This window comes from Acinonyx jubatus, chromosome C1 (assembly GCF_027475565.1).
Source record: "Acinonyx jubatus isolate Ajub_Pintada_27869175 chromosome C1, VMU_Ajub_asm_v1.0, whole genome shotgun sequence".
Lineage (NCBI taxonomy): Eukaryota > Metazoa > Chordata > Mammalia > Carnivora > Felidae > Acinonyx > Acinonyx jubatus.
Genome location: NC_069381.1, coordinates 58042607 through 58064680, shown reverse-complemented (window position 1 = coordinate 58064680; position 22074 = coordinate 58042607). Strand labels below are relative to the sequence as shown.

At 38.7% G+C, this 22074-nt stretch overlaps 1 long non-coding RNA gene across 1 annotated transcript; it reads right to left on the bottom strand.

Moving 5' to 3' along the window:
* Nucleotides 1–5313: 5313 nt before the first annotated feature.
* LOC113599312 (uncharacterized) lies at nucleotides 5314–22051 on the bottom strand. The gene is made up of 4 exons (XR_003420123.2): nucleotides 21796–22051; nucleotides 20940–21003; nucleotides 18328–18393; nucleotides 5314–7699 (listed from the first exon to the last, which is right to left on the bottom strand). It is a non-coding gene; the product is annotated as an uncharacterized LOC113599312 (long non-coding RNA).
* Between the last annotated feature and the right edge of the window lie 23 nt (nucleotides 22052–22074).

Here is a 22074-nt window from a genome sequence, read left to right as displayed (position 1 = left end):
AGCTCAGAGCCCACTTCAGACCCTCACTCTGCCGCTCCCCACCCCCAAATAAATTAAAGCATTTTCTAAAAAAGAGAATTCTCCATTGGCAACAAAACATGGCTTAACAAGGAAAGGTTTATTTTCAGTAAGAGAAAATAGAAATCTAATCAAGAAACCATAATAGTCATAGAATAGGTAAAAACACAATTGCTTTAGGCGCTTTTTTTTCTCTCTCTCTTTTTAAAGGAACAGAACTATCAGGGAGTGGAATTAAGGAAGTAAAAATTTTACTCAATACTCTTGGTGATTAAAGCAATTACTTTATGGAGTAGATTCGTAAGGAATTTATAAATTATAAAATTCCCCAATTAGATGATACTGCCCCTTTGAAAAGTTTTATTTTTAAGATTTAGGCTAATATCTTTTCTAAACTCCTCACTAGTCTTGTCTATACAATGGTAAAGCTGTTCATTTATATTTGTTTATAAGTGTTTCCTAGTCCTAGGGCTTTATAACCACAAAGTTTATTATTAAAAAGTTTTAGTTCACTTCAAATACTTTCTGTGCTATTTGGAAAAAGTATCTAGGGGAAAATTCATGTAAGAAGAGTAAATCCAATTTAACGGAAAACATGAAAAATTGTTGATGAAGTGCTTTATGTGTGCGTGTGTTTGGCCCAAAGGAAGCATCGGACTGGCTCTGGGAGTGGGAGGCAGAGTGAAAAGATACAGTATCTCCTCCTTTGCCTGCTTGTGTTGGATAAATGGATCATTTTATTGTCAGGCTGGTTGAGACTGAATGTCAACATTATACAGGAAGGTCCCAAAGGTATGCAGTACACGGGATGCTATTCTAGCTTCTTTCGCTTGATGCCATTAAATGAGCTCACATTCCATAAGATAAAAGTCAGATGAATTGAAGGCCAGTAAGTACCTAGTTTTATAGCAGTGGTTTAAGTTCAAACTCGTCAGGAGTTTATGCGTGTTTCCATGGAAAGACCACATCCAAAACAGCACTTTAACAGATGAAATTTCCAGAGAAAACAAACAAAATTTACCTGTGAATTGCAGTACTAATTGGTGGAGTTTTTTTTTTTCTTTCAATAACAATAGCGCAGCAGTCATTTAGAATGTGTAAACACTCTGAGCCCTAACAATGGATGGTATTTTTAATTTGAAATATCAGAAATACACTCTATGTTCATTTATAAAATTCTGGCTGGGTTACATATAAGAAACATTCATCCATTCATCTCATAAAAATATATTGATTATTCTGGGCCAAGAAACTCTGATTCCTATCTTCCTAAATATACTATCTTCCTAGTATATGAGAAAGTTTTATTGTTCTAAAAATCTGTGATTATCATGTATTAAATGGGCACCATAATTCAAGAGAGATGTAATAAAAAGTAATTTTATATGGTATAATATAATATAGTATATAATTTTTTATCTATTTTATATATGCAATATCAATAATACTAATAACATTCAGTATATTTAGCCATTGGTACAACACAGGCTCCAACAAACTAAAATGCAAATAGAGTAACATTGATTTTGTAAGAAATCTGTGGAGTACAGAATCAGCCATTATGTCCACTTGCATGTGTGGTTTGCAAGTTCCATTATGCCAGTAGCAGAACCTTAAAATGGAATCTGTCCCTCACCTCTTACTATAAGTCAAATGAGGGCTAAAAAGAGAACATAATATCGGCAATTAGAAATTGATCATCAGGGGCGCCTGGGTGGCGCAGTCGGTTAAGCGTCCGACTTCAGCCAGGTCACGATCTCGCGGTCCGGGAGTTCGAGCCCCGCGTCGGGCTCTGGGCTGATGGCTCGGAGCCTGGAGCCTGTTTCCGATTCTGTGTCTCCCTCTCTCTCTGCCCCTCCCCCGTTCATGCTCTGTCTCTCTCTGTCCCAAAAATAAATAAAAAACGTTGAAAAAAAAATTAAAAAAAAAAAAAGAAATTGATCATCAACATGTATGTTACATGCATATCTAACACATGCATATCATGTGTTAGAAACTGCTAGGCATTTGATCAAGACATAAGTCAAATTGCAGGCTGCTGAGGAGTAAATTTGAAATAAGAAAGAATCATCAGGGAGTACAGTGAGAGATTATGGATTGCAGAGGCAGCAAGGCTGAAGAAAATGATAGGATTAAGAACATTTTTTTTCATGTGTTAGGCTGAGGAGAAAGTTGTGGGAAGAGATAGATTGAAAAAGCAAGTAAGGACATAATTATTAGAGCAAGATCTTGCAAGAGGTAGAAGGCTTGGGGTATGAGCATAGGTGAAGGAAAGGAGGAAACATGAGTGTGGAAGGAAGGAAGGAAGGAAGGAAGGAAGGAAGGAAGGAAGGAAGGAAGGAAGGAAGATAAAAGTGGATGAGAACTGTAAACCAATTCAGAGGTGTAGGAGAAGTAAAAGAAGTCCCAGGAAGATGACAGGAATTTGGAAGGAAAGGAAGGGGCTGATCCAGGAGAAAGAATAAGTGAACTTCAAAGAGATGACGTGAAAAAAGTTTTTCACAGCTATAACAGCTATTTCCTCTGTGAAATAGTCAAGGTAATCTGCTAAGGGGAGCTAGTGCAGCATTAAATGCAAAACTTAAAAAGACTGGTAAGGAATGACCAGCATAAGGAATGGGCAAGGGTATATAAAAATTGCTAGGCAATATTAAGAGCCCAACAGAGGTTAGAAATCATAAATGTATAAGGCAGGCCATCAACATGGCTATGTGATTTGCTCTAGTATTATTCAATACCTGGTACTAAGATCAGAACAAATGGATAGGTTATTCTAAAATTGAAGTTTAGGAAAACAGAATGAAAAGAAGGTCATGAGAGTGTTGGGCTGGTAAGAGAGGTTTAAGTGAATACTATGAGTTGTAGGTTGGATTGAATGAGGAAAGAAAGCCAAAGGCTTATTGATCAAGAACACACAAAGCCTGCAAAGTAGAAGAATCAATGAGAGTAAAGAGCAGCCGCTCCCCTATATAAAACCTCTTTAAGGGCATTCTGCAGACTTTATCTGGAAGGTAAATTTCAATTTACTTCTTACAACAAGGCTTTCCATAATCTTGGTTGTATTTCTCATTCCTTCCCACAAATGCTCATAGGCATTCCACATATCCTGGCAAGCCAAATGACTATGTTGCTTCCTGCCTTCATGTCACTGCTGCTCTTCCTGAAGAGATCCTCTTCTAACCCCCCATTAACCTGACGAACTTCTCAGCTTTTGAGACTCATCTCAAGCATCTCTTCCTTTTTAAAGTCTCCTGTGGTAATTTGTCTGTTAAAAACAAAATTGGCTGCTGAATTTTTATCCCATCCTTACAACACTTATGCCATTACTCCCACAAAAAGAGCCTTGCTCTGAAGCAAGCCAACAGAATGCTATAGAATTGGCACCGTGCCAGTTCCAATGTAACCCAACTACCATGCCCTGAAGAAGTTTGAGCTATTGTGTCTGAAGTATATCATGTGGAAAGAAAGGCCACAGGGAGTGAGAATTAGCCTACAGCACCTATACCCCATAGTGTGAGTAAAACCTTCTTGGCTCTTCCTACCTACCCCAACCATGAGTTGAATGTAGGGGGAGCCCAGTCAACCCACAGAATTGTGAGAAATAATAAATTGCGGCCATTTTAAGCCTCTAAGTTTAGGGGTATAGTTAGGCAATTATTGATAAATAACATGTCTCCCATTTCCAACTCAAGTGCAACTGCTCAAACTTTCCATCATACACGCTACTGTTCCTATAATACACCTCTGTCTTTTTAGTTATCGCACCCAGATGGCAAAAAAATGTTTACATATCTGCTCCCTTCCTATTTAGTGAAATTCTTAAGATTAAGGGCAATGTCTCAGTGCTAAGATCTATAGATACAGATACAGATCTAGATACAGATGGAGATAGAAAGATAGATACAGACATAGATATAGATATATATCCTGATATAGACATAGATATAGATATAGATATAGATATAGATATAGATATATAGATATCCTAAATCCTAGCACACAACATATGATACATACTCAATAAGTGATGTGAACAAAGTTGAATCTGAATCCAGTTAGTGGGAAAGAGACAGGAAGACCCTATTCTCAGTCATTGGAATTTCATGGTTAAATATTTCACAAGCAGAGCAATCCCTGGAACAATATGGAAACATATTGGAGGTAAAGTTGGCTCAAGCACAGTCTAGAAATTGAGGTGAGAGCAGGCACATCCATCATCGTCAAAGATGTGGATTCATGGTCTAGTATGATGATGGGAATTTGTGTGAAGTAGAAGATGGTGACCCTGAATCGGAAGAGATTGTGAACTTCAGAAAAAAAAAGAGACTACGAGTGACAATTTTTCAGTTGTAAGGATGCTCTTAATGCAATAATGGACAATTAAGTAGACAATGGTTCAACCTTCTATCCAATGTATACTCAAAGGAAAAAAGTTAGGTCTTCACTTCACAGACTTATGTGGAAGATGTATTATGCTGGTTTCCCTTTAGGTCACTTGAATGCTCCTTCTCAGTCTCCTTCCCCTGACTCTTTGTTCCACTGCCACTGTAAGCTTTTTGCTCAATCCTCTTCCCTATGCCTATTCGTTGGGCCATTGAGTCACTCTTACACTCTTAGTCACTGATATCTCCCAAATCTGAACTTTCTGACTCCACATCTTTCATGAGCTTCAGGACTGTAATTTCCAATACTCTTGGGAATATCTCCACTGTCTGGCCTTTCAAACTCAAGATGTTAAAGGTCAAACTGATTATCTTCTAGTCACAACTTTTTCTTTTTTATTTCCCAGTCTGGTAAATGGTATCACTGCCCACTCAATAAGTACAGAAAGAAATAGTCAGCATGGTGGTTAAGAAGTTGGCTTCTGGGATTAGTTGCACAGAATATGCTCGAATCTGGTCTCCATAAATTACTACCTATATGGTAACCTTATCAAATTAGTTAACTTTTTAAAACTTCAGTTTTTCTCATCTGCTATAACCTTCAAAAGTTTGTGAAGAGGATTAATAAGTGCTTGTCCAAATCCTCAAACCTAATCCTGCCAGCTACACTTCTTAAAGTCATCCACTTTTCCCTTTCCTGTAGCACCTGCCTCTCCCAAGCAACTGACCACCAAGTTCAATGTCTTTCTCTCTTTCTTTGTCTTTCTTTCTTTTCCTTTCTTTTCTTCCTTCCTTCCTTCCTCCCTTCCTTCCTTCCTTCCTTCCTTCCTTCCTTCCTTCCTTCCTTCCTTCCTTTTGAGAGTGAGCAGGGGAGGGACAGAGGGAGAGAGAGAGAGAGAGAGGGAGGGAGAGAGAGAGAGAGAGAGAGAGAGAGAGAGAGAATCTTAAGCAGGCTCCATGAGCATGCAGTGTGATGTGAGACTCAGTCCCAGGACTGTGAGATCAAGACCTGAGCCAAAATCAAGAGTTGAAGCTTAATTGACTGAGCCATCCAAGTGCCCACAGTTCAGTCAATTTCTAAAACATATCTTAATATATATACCTTTGTCCATTGTCACTTCCACTGTCCAAGTAAAACACCAGAACACACTTCAACATATCTATTACAAACCTTGTTTTTTAAAAATATAAATCAGATCATATCCCTATCTTCACTTTCACATTTTTTCAATTGTCCTATTTAGAATCTGATATTTGCAGTCTTTCCTTTAATTAACTTTCCAAGTCTGACTCTCTATCACTTCCCAACGTTCCCAACATTTCACACACTCACCCTCCAAACATACTTTTCTGCCTTCATGCCTATTTCCTTTCTTAGATCCTCAGCCTCCACTTCTCCTCTGAGAACTCCTGCTCCAGCTGAAATGTGATTTCCTGTCTGTTGTCTTCGAAAAACCCTCAGGTGACACAGATTGCTCCCTCATCTGTTTTCCCACACGACTGTCTACCTATCGTAGCCTTTATCACACTACAATATAGTTATTAATTTGTCTATCTTCCCAGCTATACTCTGACTTCCTCCTCAGGGACAGAAATAGCAAAATATTTATTCTTGCATTAACAGTCTCTAACATAATTCCTGGAACATACCAGTTATGTGTGATGCTCAATAAATATCTGTTGAGAGAATGAATGAGTGAAGAAACCATGTTCATTTCATTCACAACCTGCTTGTTATTTATTATTTGAATGGTGCTTGCTATTTATTATTTGAATATTAATTAAATTAAAATCTTACAGGGATATATATAGAAAGAAAATCCTTAAAAGTAGGTATTAATTTGAAACAGGAGACCTCACAGTCTCCCTCCCAACTTCAAAATTCTATGATCCTATTGTAAACTAAACTAATGCTTTTCTCCAGGCACGTAGGATTAGAATCTTGTCTGCAGACAAATTTGTAGAACAGGACCTAGTGGGTTGTTTGGGGTATATTTCCAATTAATTCTGTCATATTAACTTTAATAAATTATATTTTGTGAAGTTTATACTTTTCAATTAAGCAAAATTGAATTATGTGCAATTATGTGCAGTTCATTTTTCAAAATGGTAACATGGTGACAAAAGTGTTTTTTCCTAGAACCTTGTCAGCTTGAGTGACATGTGAGTACCCAGCACTAAGCATCTGTTAGGGAAATCTTATTACTCTGTGTCTGTCACTAGAAAATTAGAACAAACGTTGCAAGACCTACACACTTACAATGTTATGATGTGTTTTTAAAACTGCTTTCCACAGAAGGCCCTTTATTTTATTAGAAAATTATAAGCAAACAAGTCTTGTTTAATGGCTTTCAAAGTATAAGCACATTTCATGTCAAAATTGTATCATTCTCAACTGCTTAGTTGTGTGAGAAATCTGTCAAGCCCTGGTGCCCAAGAAAATAGGGTACCATGGCAGAAGATTTCTTGCTGAAGGATATAATGTATGCTCAATTAAACCAATAGAGCGTGTGTAATGGTCTGATTCCATTGTAGGAAGAACTGTCAGCTTTCCATTCTGGGATCAGAATTTTTTAAATGCCTGGACTGTTGGTGAATTCCATGTGACAGACAAGTGATACAATCTTGAACTTGTAACTCAGGAAAGGTTAGGTTCTTATTTCTTCTCCTTTTCACATTCAAAAATTCTTGGAAATTTTACCTTCCCTTCCTAGTATCTTCTCTGTCTCTGCTCCCTTTCCACACCTCTCTTAGTTTCCTAAATATTTTAACTAACAATTAAAGAACCATCCATGAAATGCTAAAATTACATCCGGGTTTTCAGAGGAATCAATTGTTGGTTGTGGTGTTATTTTACTTGAGAGTAATTCCCAAGTTTTATTGCTTCAAATAAAAAAAAAATCTTTATGTGCTTCAAAATGAATGAGATGCTAATAAAATGTGGTGTAAAAATCCCAGAGCACCCCAATGTCCCTTTTATATTCTGTACTATTTGACAAGTTTATAACAATTCTGTTTCTCTAAGCCAACAGAGATCACACACAGAACTTTTCCCAGAAAAGATGACAATAAATATATAAAACATAAGATGCATATTTTTTACATATTCTTTAAAAAAAAAGATGACTTCTAAACATGACAAAACGATATTGGATGTTACTAAACTGCCATCTACTGTACTTGTTCACCCAGTACACAATATCATTGTTTATAGGCTTGCCTTTTTCAATGAATACATGATTTCTTTTTTCCAGCTGTTTCTTGACGTTTTCTTTCCCTTGTTCTAGCCATGTGTACTCCTAAAGACCAAGAAAAAAATAGTTTCAACTAATTATAGTCCTACCAAAGCCTTTCACATCATTTAAGGCTTAGATTGATTATTCACAGTGCCATGAAGACGTGTCAGTTTGAGACAAGAAGAGGTTTAGAGAGGTTTACGCTTTGCAGAGTGCCACCTGTCTCCAAAGGGCACATTCATTAAAAAGCTCCAGGTGCAAGTTGTGGGAGCAAAACAGCATAATGAAGTCCTTTGCCTCCTCATGCACCTTTTGATTAATAACATTCTCCTTCGGTTCTAGCAGATTGTGCACCATGTTCGCTGTAAGAAACTTGAAATACCAGCCTACTTTTCTATCCTTCTCTGAACAGAGCAAATCGCCATTTATCTGTGACCTGAATCAAACGAATATACAAAAACAGGGTATTTCTGGCACAATCTTCTTTAATAAGAAAGAACAGCTAATAAGCCAACTGAATGGTCTAAATGATATTTATTCAATAAACAACACTTAGTATGTGTCACTGATGAAATTTTACCTGATCCTCTCTGTCCTATAACCGCACATGTAGAAATCCAATTGATATTTATACTGATAACCTTAAGGCATTGTAAAGTTCTGAGTTGTCTCCTGAATCATAAAAATGGGAAAGAAAAGTGGCATTTATGAAATATCTCCTATTTACTAGACATTTTCACTGGCATTATCATATTTTATCCACATACCAGTCTGGTCAGGTAGACACTTACATCCTCATTTTTACCATTGAAAGTGATTGAGCAATAATAAGCTAATGTTTATTGCCTGCTTACTATTTTTCTGGCATCATGTTTATTATTTTAGAGGCATTGCCTCAATTAATCCTCAGAGCTACATTATCAAGCAGACACTGTCATTAATCTCATTTTATTAGAGGCAACCCATAGAAGTTAAGTAACTTGCCCAAGATCACACAATATGTAGTAGAGCTGAGATCTGAACCCAGGCAAACTGCTTTCCATGCCTATGACATTAACTACAACATTACACTACTTAAGAGTGTGCAAGTACACTTTAATGAGTTCTATTATTGTTTTGTTTTTGAAAGTTGGTAACACACGTTTGGTGCACATGCTAACTTCCAATTAATCTAACTATATCCTAATAATAGCTATTAATACTTGCTTTGTATTGTGCATTTACTGTCAAGAATTTTACATGCATTATCTTATTTGCAATTTACCCACAGACGTAATTTTATACCCATTTTACCATTATAAAAGTGAGGCTTGGAGAACAACAATAAGAATAATCACAGCAAACACATGGCACTTACTGTGTGCTAGACACTCTTTTTCCACAGTTTTAAACATAGTACTTATTTAATATTGACAACGACCTTATGATATATTTTTATTCCTATTACACAGATGAGGAAACTGAGAAACAGCACTTTGACCTAGGTTACAAAGCTAGCAGGCAACAGAGCAGGAATTCTAGTTCCAAAGCCTGTGATTTTAACCACTACTCTAAACTGTGGAACAATTTAGGGTAGTCACTCCTTGCTCACCACAAACGTTAGCAGCATGCCTTAACTATGAAAGTATTCATCATAAGCTAACAGTTTAGTGCATACCAAGTAATATAATTATGCACATTTGGTACGGAGTGGGAAGGAACCAAGCCCATGCAATTTCCCCTTGGTCACGCCTGTGCATAGTTTCAATGATGGCAAAAATAAAACCCCTCTCTTCCTTTGTTCTACAAATATTGAGCACTAACTGTGTTCCAGGTGCTGAGGTTGAGGAAATAAATAAGATTTATCTCCTATCTGTAAGGAATTGGGAATATATAAAACAAATAGGTAGTTACAACATAAAGCGACAATTTCTAAAACAGCTTTGCTTCCTAAGCCAAAGCCAAAGCTGGAAAACACTGTCTTACTTGGTCACGGTGAACAGCTGGGAAAAGAAAAGGAAGGCAGAAGAGTGTGCGTCCATACTGCTCAGGATAAAGTGGTTGAAAATATTGTTGTAAGAGTTGCAATCTTATTTAGTCCTTCAATAATGTTTATGTGTGAACCAGGGGTGGAAGTTCTCAATAGTTTTATGATATGTATTTTGTTTCTTATCCGATTTTTATCTCTGAGAACTACTCTTTCCTGGAAGACTCATCTGTTTCTGAGCTCTCAGTTCTTCCTCCTAGTCTGGTCTGTACCAAATTCCAGCTAGAATATTAGTCAGAATTTGTGGGTGCAAGTGGCAGAAGCCCAGTATAATCTAGCTTAAGTAAAAGAAGAATGTGTTGACTTGGCTTATGTAGGAAGTCCAGGGGATTCAGGAGTTTTTAACAGAAAAAATTCAGAGATTCAAATGCTATATTTAGAATTCACTCTCTCTTCCTATCCCTTACTACTTCTTTTTTTAATCTTTATTTATTTTTGAGAGAGAGACAGACAGAGACAGAGCATGAGCAAGAGAGAGAGGGAGACACAGAATCGGAAGCAGGCTCCAGGTTCCCAGCTGTCAGCACAGAGCCGGATGTGGGGCTCGAACTCCCGGACCGCGAGATCATGACCTGAGCCGAAGTCGGATGCCCAACCCACTGAACCACCCAGGAGCCCCCTCTCTCTTTAAGTGTCTCCATCCATCAGTTCTTAGTGTGTCTGTTTGGCTTCCTTTTGTGGGTGAGCTCTCTCTCTGCGGTGTGTCTCACTCCCACATTTACCAGCTTAAGAACTCCGATAGAGAGAGAACTTTTCTCTCCCAAATGAATTCCTAAATGAATCCTAGGGAATATTCTGATCAGTCTTTCCTGGTTCGCATATTCATTCATTCTTCAACCAATTACCATGGCCAGTCGAAATAACACACAGAATTGGATTACCAAGTCAGTCTCACAACAATCAGATTTTTCCCGGCATTAAGCTTTACTAAAAATTAAAAGGGCATAGGAAATCAAGAGACAAAGACAAAGCAGAGAAAGGTCTGGAACATTTTTACAAGGCCCTTTTTATCCACCAGCCCAGAGCAATAGATGACGTTTCTGTGTGAGGTTTTGTCGATTGTTACCTCACAGAATGGGAAGTATTTTATTTATAAAACATCTTCATTTTATACCTCCAAGAGTTGTGTAGTTTATATGAAATTCTCCTGGGAAGCTATGTCCCATAAATCAATAGATTTTATTTACTGTAAGCAGTTTTTATCAAGGGACACCTGCTAAAGGGCATACTGTATGAAAGGCTTCCTCCTCCTGTCTAAAATCATTATTCTATTTACCTGAAGTTCAGTTGACAAGGAATTAGACCACATCACTTCTCTTCTTCTCTTTCCCCTAGTGGTGTCCTTCTGATAAAGAAAGTGAATGGATCACAGGCTGGCTGCTTTACTCCTTCCTCCCTTTCAAGGGACTGAGTATTCTGATTGGACAGCCTGGGACAAGATCCCAAACTGTTCTGGAGTTAAGGGGAGCACTATGATTGACAGTCCCTTCAGAAGCACCTGCAGTTTCCTGGTAAAAGGAAAGCACACTGGGTATATTTGACTACTCTTATCTACTATACACTTCTGTCTAGACAAGAGACTCTTAAGAGTTCTAGTGATATGGTAACTTTCCTTTTCCCTAAATGTTATCTATTTCTCTCTAGTTTCTAGCTGTGAAAAACTTTCCAGCTATGTCTTGTGGCTCATGAAATACAGGTAAGACAATAAGCTGTGACAGCAGAGTAGGATAACTACGCCAGATCTTGGGGTCTGTGGGAAAGAAAGCCAAAGAAATGTTTAATAAGGCCTCACAAGGAAAGTTTAATTGAAGAAAGAATACCCCCCCCAGTAGGTATTTTCCATCCAATTCTCGTTATGTCCTTACACCATTTGCCTAGAGAAACTCTAACATAGCAACTAAATTTCTTTAACCTTTGGCAGAAGATACAAACAGCTACTCTACTGATCTAATAATCCAGCAGGTACTTTCTGTTTGTCCAAAACAGTATATATTTTTAGGTTGAATTTGAAGGTCCTTGAATAGCCCATCACAATCTCCCTCATTGCCTGGCATCTTATGCAGGCCTGCTACTCCCTGGCCCTGCAAACATTTGAGGTTTTGAGCCATGATTTAAGGGCTTGATGATTTCTGCTAAACTGAAAATTCTTTTAAAGAATGTGTAGTTTAAATTTTTAGTTATTTACATCAGTGTGAATGAGTTTCTCAATTGTTTTTCATTAGGAAGAAAACTAGGGGGAAAAAAGTGTTGACTAAGGATAAGACCAAAGGGAAAAACAGGACCAAGGCTTCAGTGTGCAGCTGCCTACCCCCAAAATTTAAGGAGACACTCTCAGGTGACACACCCAGGCCCAGCAACTGTGACAACACCCCTTGAAATTTCATGCCCCATGTGACCTGCTTGCCTCCCTCTGGTCCTAGCACTGAAGGATAAAGTTTTACTATATTTGGTTTCTGTGACTTGTGATGAACTAACCCGGATGGATTTCCCTTCCCTACCTGTGAACTGGGAGAGCTGTTCCACCTAGAAATGCCCACAATATTCTCTGATTATGACTGTCCTACACTTATGACATTTTTCTTTTTCTCTTTACACATCCATATTCACCAGCATTCTGTGAGCACTAGGCTAGGATATTGTCCTCTTTGTAGCTATAGTATCTAGCCTGGTCCTTTTGTGTGAGTGCGTGAATGAGTGAATGAATGTGCTATTAGCATCAAGCATCTCATTCCTCCTGTGGCATGGGACACCTGTGCAGTTTCATGTCAGCTAAAATATTTTGTCTTTGCCATAGATTGATGGCAAATTTCAATAAATGTGTATGCTAATTATGTGATTTTTCCATAAATAGGCAGGTAATTTCAGTATGGTTCCCTTTTCTAACATACGTGTTCAAAAAAGCACTGCATTAGATTTGCAACTGATACCTTATACATGCTTTGCCTTTCAGTCTCCAGCAGAACCAGCCTCCTTGACCCAATTAGACTTCTCCACTCCCACATGGCTAGTAAATACAATAATTAATTTATAAAGAACTCTGAAACACCAGCTGGCAAAAATTCCCTATTAATAGTCTGCACTGAAAAAAAGGAGAATTTAAGTTGTAGGCAATATGTGAACTGTATGTGTGTATATACTCACATCATTTAATCCACTGAATTTCTAAGAATGTCAAACTGTAAGTGTACTAAATAAACGTTTAATAATTTCTTGTCCCTGAATTGCAGAAAAAGAATTCTGTGTGACAAAATATTCCCAGAGATGTATATTTCTGGTACCTGAGACTTGAATGTCTATGAATATTCATATATTCATAGTTTACAATGAATATATTGTAAACTATGTTGTTCTTGTTTTTTCTAAGTTTATTTATTTTGAGAAACAGCAAGAGTGTGAGGCAGGGAGGGGTAGACAGTGAGGGAGAGAGAATCCCAGGCAGTCTCTGTCCTGTCAGCACAGAGCCTAACATGGAGCTAGCTCTATCTCATAAACCCTGAGATCATGACCTGAGCCGAAATCAAGAGTCGGACGCTCAACTGACTGAGCCACCCAGGTGCCCCTTAAACTATGTTTTTCTTTTTCTTTCTTCTTTCTTTCTTTCTTTCTTTCTTTCTTTCTTTCTTTCTTTCTTTCTTTCTTTCTTTCAATGTCTATTTATTCTGGAAGGAGAGAAATACAGAGTGTGATTGAGGAGGAGCAGAGAAACAGACACAGAATCCAAAGCAGGTCCCAGGCTCCAAGCTGTCAGCACAGAGCCCAATGCAGGGCTTAAACCCACAAACTGCAAGATCATGACCTGAGGTGAAGTAGGACACTTAACTGACTGAGTCACCCAGGCACCCCTAAACTGTTGTTCTTAAGAGAATAAGGAGGACAGACAGTTTAAATATTTCTCAGTGCTTTAAGATAGAGGCAACTGTAGTGGCCATCTTTAAGAGCCCTGGTAGACAGAATTTTAGGATGGCTCCTAAGATTCTTCCTCCTGGTGTACATGTATTACGCCCTCCCTTTGAGTGTGGGCAGGACCTGTGAATATGATGGGATGCCACTCTTTTGATCCGGTTCCATTACGTGACAAAGGTGATGGATTCATTTCTCCTTTGATTCCATTACGTTATATAAGCCTACAGTAGTGGTAGTGGTGGTGGTAGTAAATAATAATAAAAGTAACGGTGATAGCAGCAGCAGCAGCAGGAATAGACTGTAGAGAAATTCTCTTTCAGGCTTTGGAGAAGTAAACTCCATGCTGTAAGAAGATAGTCATATGATTAGGACCTAAGGGCAGTCTCTAGGAGCTGGCCCTGGCTGACATCTGGCAAGAAAATGAGACTCTGAGTTGCAAGGAACTGAATTCTGTCAATAGCCTGTATGAGCTTGGAAGATGATTCAGAGCCTCAGATGGAATTGTCTCCCCAGTGGATAACTTAATTGTTGTCTGGTGAGATGCTAGGCAGAAAATAAGCCATGCTCAGACCTCTGACCAACAGATACCGAGAGATAATAAAATACATTGCTTTAAGCTGCTAGGTTTGTGGTCATTTGTTACATAGCACTAGAAAACTAACACAAAAACCAACTGCGTTTTCTTTTCTCTGGGTGCTATCCTTTTCCCTTTTCATCCTAGCAGTCAGGGTTGTACATTACACCATGCCCTTGACCACCTGACATGGCTGATTGGACCAAGTTAGCACAGCCAGAGCCTTTGTCTGAAAATTTGAAGTTGGGGCCAAGAGATTCCAGTTGAGAATCTCTGGAATGGAAAAGAGATACAAAGGTAGAAGCTTTCTTAACACTATCTTCTGTCCAGTACTCCCTCTAAGGTATACAAGGCCCTGGGAAAATATGTGGGGGTGTGCAGGGTAGAAGCCATCAATAGCAACAATTTGATTATAAAAGTAATTACAAAAATCATGGGCTCATGTGAGGTATAGTGGTTTATTGATTAAAATTTAGGGCAAGAAAAAGGTACCAACACAGATGTTTATTGTCCAATCAATGCACATGAAAACTTTTCCTAGTTTGCAGGATCCACTTCTTTGTGTTATTTATTGTCAAAGATACCATTCTTGGCTAATTTCATATATCCCACTGCAAGGAAAAGGTACCAACACTATTACTATTCACCATGCTATGGCTCTTTGGAACCTTTTAAAATTGAAACAGTATAGATCTTCTGGCCTCTGCACTTTCCTAATGTCATTTAATGAATTCTGATACATCATCACTCATCTCATGGCAACACCCATTGTACTGCCCTTGAATAAGGGTTTCCAATGACTCTCAAATATTGTTAATGTGCTTTGTTGATGATGACCACAAATGCAAGTCTTACCCAGAGGATGCAGGAAAATGAAAACAATTATTCTGTTTTATGGTCATGCTAAATTTATCATTTAGAAGTTTATAGTGTTTATTTATGGAATTTAAAGCATTAACATAGAACAACACATCTTCCAACCATGTCTTCTCTTGAACTAAGCCTTGATCACTGCACTGCTAGAACATGACCTTTTTACTGTTGATCTCTACCCTGCCTTCCACATACCAGTTACCAGTAGTGGGGATTGATGAGGGGCCCTAGGCAGAGCAAGAAGGGAAGTCCCATTCAGGTAAGCCATATCTATCACATGCCCCACAGGGCTTGAGACCAATCCAGGACAGCAAAATGTCACCACATTGATAAAAGGCAAAAAATGACTGACAGAAAGGGGACATTGACTTTGCAGTACTACAGTCTGGAAAGTTCTGGGAGGGGACAAGAATGGCCATGACCAGAATTACCTGACATATAACACACAGCTTGCAAAAGGGTGGTGTGACCGCCCTGGCACCAATGCCGGGGTGGCGGGGAGGACCCCAGTATAAAAGACACGTGGGTTACCCGTACCTCTCTCAGTAGCTCCTCAGGAGGAGGCTCCTGGATCTGAACACAGACAGGTAAAGTGCCCATGTACCAGCTCACACAGGTAGCCCGAAGAGGACAGTGGGTAGCCACGGTCCTCAACTTGTCCTCTGTCGGTGTTACTGAAAATCATCCCGAAATCAGTGAATCAGCCCTGTTCTGGCAGCTAAATTTGGTGCAGTCTCATGAAAGAAATACTGCCCTGGCCAGTGGGAGCTTTGGCTCACCAGCAACAGGCAAAGGGCCATGCAACCCGAGCCCATACCCACTGGTGTTGGTCCCAGTCCTCAGCACCTGGTGGACCCCGGGCAGTGTGAGTGGGTTATTGTCGAGAGGACTCTGCTAGGGAGAAACAGGGACTGAGGCCATTAAGGTCCAGGTCCAGGTTTAGAGCATCCCACCCAGAAGGGCCTGTTGACCAGGCCAAACCCCACCACCAGCAACAACAGAACATTCCAGGGCTTCCATTGCCAAGATCCACACAGGACTAGGTTCCGGCTCCAGCGCACCAGAGGGGACCTAGAACATTTGAAGAAGTTTCTCCAAAGGGCGGGCCTCCCAGGGGTACAGGGTTCATTGAGAGCCCCACTTACTCAGATCTAAAGTCAGTATGTACTACTTCTGTTTGTCCTATGAATGTCCTATGGCAGGGAAAGCCGGTCTATAGATAGAAAAGAATGATGTGTAAGCAGAGAGGTAGTGGCAAGAGACTGCCGAAAGAGTGCAAGCATGCTTCTTTCAGTCTCCTGAATCTGCTTTGCACTCTTGCCCTGCTATTCCATCAAACGCCTTCTCTTTGTAATATTAACTCCCTCCCCTTCTTGCTGTTTAAGACATTTTATTGTGATTTTTGTTACTTGTAAGCATAAAGAGCTGTAGTACAATATCCAAAGCCAGATTCTTAGCTTTGTAGGTTCAGGGACTCAACTTTATCATTTCCACCAGTGTTAATTAACCTCTTGGGGATCAACATGTTAAGAGGACCCATACGAAAGTGATATGCACCTCAGAATGTCAATTTATCAATCTACAAAGACAGCTAAATCTAAAAGAATACTGAGTATGGAGAATTCATTCTGGGTATTTTGCTGTGGTGGTTTAAATGTACTCAGGAGAGAAAATGATCAGTCAGAGGTTGTCTGGTGAGTGTGTAATTAGAAGAAAGAGAATGGGTAGTGTTAAGGGAGTTTTCTTTCAAGTTGGATAGAAATTCCTTTTCTATTTTAGAACTACTTCTCTTTGAAAATTAGTTGTAATCCTTGAACTCAAATAGCCTTCTCTTTTGGTCATTACCAGATATAGTCTTATGTTTTGTCCACTGTTACCAAACCATTTTTCTGACGACATATGATTCTCCCAGAAAATTTTTACTAACTACAGTTGATTGAATTTGGTACATTAACTGGATATTATTCACTAGCTCTAACATCCATTACTGTGAGCCTCTAATTTAATAATAACCATTATTTATTGACTTCTGTTTATCAAGTACCTTAAGTGAGTTATTTCACTTAATCCTTTGAGCAATTCTAAAGTACAGGTACTATTATCATCATCTTTATTTCCTCCATGAAAAAACAAAACACAGATTAAGTAATTTGTCTGAGGTCACATAGTTGACAGGCAATAGAACTGGGACTGGAAACCAAGAAATCTGACTCCAGAGTCACCGTATGTTACATTTTATAGCATTTCACAAGGTACTTACACTTTCTAAACCTTGATTTCTTATCTGTAAACAAAGCTAACAATATCTTTCCTAAAGATTGGTGGAATTCTAAATGTGATAATGGATGTAAAGCTCTTAGCACACTACTGAATATATAGTGATTAATAAATGGTAGCTATTATTACCTGTTACAAGAATTCCCTCAAAAACACAGACTGGATATAGGAGATTTTTGTGCACCTTACAAATCAGATGTTAGCATGAGTTAATTCTATTTTCAGATGGCTGATCTACTTAATTGCATGCTAATCCTTCCAACCTCAAATGACGGTATTTTATTACCATTTCCAAATTCCGAGTACCTTTCTGGAGGTTATCGCCACCCTGACCCTCCATCCTGGAATATCTGCACATATTGCACTAAGCACTGCCACAAATTCAGACTCCACAACATTGCCTAAGGTCACTACTGTCCTCGTGACCTAAGAAGTAAATTTTACTTTCCACAAGCTCCTAGATTAAAACTAGGGAATTTCTTAGGCATGAGTGTTAAATTCACTGACTACCTTATTTATTTATTTAAATTCCTTGTTCTTTTGTTTAAAACTATTTATTTCAAGAGCAAACTTTTTTATGGTTGCTTAAGTCACAATTTCACATATTTTATAATACAAGGATTTATGTACCATAATTAGGGAAACAATTCTGATCAACTAAAAAAAAATACTATATCTCAATGATGACTCTTGCAGTGAATTTATGATTTGGAACTTTATAAAAAGTTATTTTTCATTGTTTTTGAGTAGCGAGGTTTCTTTTTTTTTTTTCCCCCGAATGTGACTGAACATGCAAAAACAAAATGTGCTTCATTTATCTGTACTTTAAGAAAATTCTCCTTGAATCTACAAATGTAAGCCTCAGAGACTGGATCATTGCCACCTTAAACTCTCAGGTAACTCTAGAACCAACAAAAGATTTTTTTTCTTAATAGCCATGTAATATGCCTTAATATGAGTTATGGTAGACTCAATATCACAACTATAAGAAAGCTCATTCACCATTAGGTCCACAAGGTATTCACTAGTGATACTCACCATGTCATAAGCAGGTCTGTGATCACTCTCTTTGTCCCTGAAGTTGGTATAATATTTAGCAAGCATCTATTGAATGAGGGGATAGGTGGGATATGGTGAGATGGATAAATATAAGTATTTTTAAAACTTCTTCTTTTAAGGAATGCCCAAATCATAAGTGTGCAGCTCAATGAAATTTTATAAAATGAAGATCACCTATGTAGCCAGAACCCAAATCATGACAAAGAATATTACCAGGATCCCTAAAGACCCCCATGTTGCTATTTTCTCTCCATGTCCTAAGGTAACTATTATCCTAGATTAGTTATGCCTGCTTTTGAACTTCATGTAAATGTACTAGTTTGTGTCTGGCCTTTTCTTTTTTTTTAATGTTTATTTATTTATTTATTTTGAGAGAGAGAGAGAGAAAGAGAGAGAGCAAGCATGCAAGCTAAGAAGGAACAGAGAGAAAGAGGGAAAGAGAATCCCAAGCAGGCTCTGTGCTGTTGGTACAGAGCCCAACATGGGGCTCAATCTAATGAACTGTGAGATCATGACCTGAGCCAAAATCAAGAGTTAGACGCTTAAGCAACTGACTCACCCAGGCATCCTGTATCTGGCTTTTTCAATTCAATATTACACTTTTGAGTGACAGCCACACTGTTTAATGTGGTTGCAATTTATTTTCATTACTATAGATGGTATTCCAGTGTATGAATATATGACAATTTATTTATCCAGGCTATCATAAATAAGCAATTGGGAATTTCTAGTTTGGAGCCATTAGGAATGTGTAGCGATGAACATTATTATATACATCTTTGGTGAACATATGTGCATTTCTGTTGGGAGTATACTGAGGAGTGGATTTTCAGCATCATAAGGTATGCAGGTGTTCAGATATAATAGACTCTGACAAAATGTTCTCCAAAGAAGATACATCAATTGACACTTCCACTATGTATAAGAATATATAAGAATTTGTTGTACCACACCCTGTCCAACACTTGAAATTGTCTGAACTTTTCATTTTAATCATTCTGATGGATATGTAGTAGTAATTTGCATTCCCTGGATTTGCACTGCCAGTCAAGATGATTACACTACTCTTTCCTACTGATTACAACTAAAAGCTCAGGACAAAATACAAAAAGCAACTACCTGAGGGCTCTGAAAAGTAAATTAAAAACGGCAGATTGGTGAGAATCAAAAGTTGGAGAAATGCCCTGTTTGTTTTTCCTATTTTCTCTCACAGCTTTGACGTGAGGCCTGACATCTAGTAAAACTAATGGTAGCAAAGGCATTAAAAATTAAGAGAAATCGTATATTTCTAGCAAGATGAATGGAGAAAAGGAGCTTCTGTGGGAGAATACCTGGCTTTTTTTCCCCTCCTTTTCTCCCTCTGGGCTTTGACCTGAGAGTTGAGGCCTAGGCTTGGACCAAGAGAACACCTATGTTTCTAAAGAAGGGAGCTGGGAAAGGAGGCCTCTGTGATCTGAAGAGTACAGAGGGAATCCACATTTTTTTCTCTCACCTCTTTGCCCCAGTGTGGGCCCTAGTCAGCTATTGCAACTATGGAAGGCAGCTAAAACTCCAAGAAAAACCTCATATTTCTAGCAGAAGGATTAATAAAAGGGGACCCTTCAAAAAAGAGCATGAATGGAATATCACAAGGGGAGAATGTAGAAGGGGATCCCCCTAATTCTATGCATAAACCCACATAAATTCTGTTCTCACACACGAACTAAGCACCTTTAGCAAAGACACAAGCTCTATGGCAAAAGACATGTGAACGGAACTGCAATTTAAACTACAGTAGTCTCCCCTTATCCATAGGAAATAAGACCAAGACCCCCAGTGGATGCCTGAGACTACAGATAAAACCCAATATATACTGTTTTTTCCTATACATACATTCCTATAATTTATAACTTAACTTATAAATTAGGCAACAAGACCTAATAGTGAAATAGAACAATTACAACAATATACTGTAATAAATGTTGTTAATGTGGTCTCTCCCTCACTCTCAAAATATATTTTTGTACTGTGATGTTGTGAGATGGTAAAATGCTTACAGGACGAGATGAAGTGAGGTGAACGACAGGCATTTATAACACAGTGTTAAGCTACTGACCTTCTGAGGATAAGTCAGAAGGAGGGTCATCTGCTTCTCACAGTTGATCACAGGTAACTGAAACAAGGCAAAACTTCAGATAAGGGGGACTACTGTACTGCCCAAGTTCTAAAGTAATCGCTGAGGGTTGTATGTACAGGACAGACTCAAAGCAGAATAACAAAGCCTTTGAAAACCGAACTGATAGGGCCCAGCACCCACAGAAGGTGAGACTTAACTTGTGGATCTGAATCAAACTGACTGACTCCTGAAACAAAACAAAATGATCAACTTACCCCAAAGGCTTTGAATAGGACCCAGAGTCTATGCAACATAACAATATACAAAGAAGTGGGAAAATATAACCAGTTTTCAAGGAAAAACAAAATCACCAGCTGCCAAATCCTAGATGACTAAGATGTTATAATTATTAAAGACTTTAAGACAGATATCATAACTAGAAAGTAGTTGAAAAATGGTCTTTCTAGATATATATTGTACTCTGAAAAATCCTTACATTCTGGTAACTGAATCCGTGCATTCTAAGAAGGTTCATACCGACGTTGTTTGTAATGACAAACCTGGTAAATAAAAGGGATAAACTGTCACACATAGAAATATTACCAGTATATTGCAGTGAAATTAGGGAACTACAGCTACATGCAAATATATGTGACACCCTAAAACGAATTTGGAAGTATACTGTTGAATGGGGGGGGGGGGGGAAGGTGCAAATTACTTAACAACCAACTATCCCTGTAAAGCTCAACATTTTGTAAGTTAAACATACATAAACTAAATTTTCAAAAAGCAAAAGATTAAACCTCAAACAGAGGAGAATGTTACCGCTGGAGGAATGCAAGGGGTAAAAGACACAGGTAATTTCTTAACAATATTGGCAATACCCTACTTCTAAAATTACTGGTTTCCCACGTGTACATTGCCTATTTGTTACATCTAAGTATGTATCAAAAAAGAGTACGTTTCTAAATGACACCCGTGTACCAAGTGCATAATTAAAGAACAGAGTTCCCAATCCTTTATTAAAATAACTTCTACAGGGGCGCCTGGGTGGCTCAGTCGGTTAAGAGGCCGACTTCAGCTCAGGTCATGATTTCGCGGCCTGTGAGTTCGAGCCCCCCGTCGGGCTCTGTGCTGACCACTCAGAGCCTGGAGCCTGTTTCAGATTCTGTGTCTCCCTCTCTCTGACCCTCCCCCGTTCATGCTCTGTCTCTCTCTGTCTCAAAAATAAATAAACGTTAAAAAAAATTTTAAAAATAAATAAATAAAATAACTTCTACAAATACTTCACTAGTCCACCATACCTCACCCCCTAAACCTAGCCTAAGCAGCCCGCCATCCCAAACTCAAACCTGATTACAGCCACTTCCACCTCGGCTCCCTAGCTCCGCCCATCTGAGCGGAAGTATTTTCTTTTCGGGTCCTCCCGCCTGTAGGGGGCTCTCCGAGGCTTCCAGTGCCACGAAGGCCTCCCGCTTTGGCTGTCCCTGCGGCGCCTGTTAGTTTAGCTCCAGAGAATACATTTGCACTAGAATTCCTTCGGCCAGGAAACAGTCGCACAAGCATTTTACTTTAGACAATAACGTTCAAACTCAATCCCGGCCGAGTGTCCTCATTATCAAGCCTGGTGC